The sequence below is a fragment of the Atta colombica genome, unplaced genomic scaffold (assembly GCF_001594045.1).
Source record: "Atta colombica isolate Treedump-2 unplaced genomic scaffold, Acol1.0 scaffold12, whole genome shotgun sequence".
Classification (NCBI taxonomy): Eukaryota; Metazoa; Arthropoda; class Insecta; order Hymenoptera; family Formicidae; genus Atta; species Atta colombica.
This window is the reverse complement of record NW_017259206.1, coordinates 8,238,687-8,239,682: the sequence shown is the minus strand read 5'-3', so window position 1 is coordinate 8,239,682 and position 996 is coordinate 8,238,687.

Here is a 996-nt window from a genome sequence, read left to right as displayed (position 1 = left end):
GAGCGTGTGCATCGACTGAGAATATTGCAAAATAATTTTTTGATTTATTTTTTTGATTCTATCCTAATATCGTCAGTCAAGAGATACGCTCATTTCTTGCGCCAAGTCACGCGCAGCAAAACGGAACGTATATTTATATAATGGAATCCATTTAATTAAAAGTATAGAGTTTTAAAAGTATAGAGTATAGAGTTTTAAAAGTATAGAGTATAGAGTTTTTAAAAATATGATATAATCCTTAAATAAATTATTTCAAAAAGAAGATAAGAAAAAGAAATAAAAGTGCCAATTGAAAGAGCTATTGACAAGAAGATCAAAATGATATTATTTTAATTGTATAGCAATATTATACTATATATGTCTACAACAATTTTCTTAAAAAATAGTAGGGGCAAGAAAAGTAAATCGACAATTAATTTCTGATTTTGATTTTTTACAATTGATAAACAATGTCCCCCCTCCCCTCCTTTCATTTTTGTATCTTTCTTGAAACTATTATTTATTGCAATTTCCTACAGAGGATGTGCATATAAAATTTTTACGTGTGAAAGAATTGTAATTTGTATGTATGTATGTATGTATGCAGATTCGTATACAAGAATAGCGCCAACATTTTGATGCTGAGAGAGTCTTGTACCTGAGTAGTATTCTACGATGTTTGATTATAGTTTGGCCCAAAACACGTTGTTAGTCTATACATATAGATATTTATATATATGAATGCGACACACACAAATCTCGAGTCACTAAAATAAGAGAGCAGGAATGCAGAAATGGCAGTAATGGCAGTTTATGCGTAATTACAATATTTAATTAGAAACTTCTTTAATATTGTTTAAATATTATAATATTATTATAAATAGTAAAGATCATTTTGTTTTTCCTTGAATTTATTATTCATGTCCATCCTAAAATCATATCAACTAATTATTATATTTTTAAATGATGTTTTCTATTACATTTTATTATTCTTTTATAATGTTATTATTGTATAAA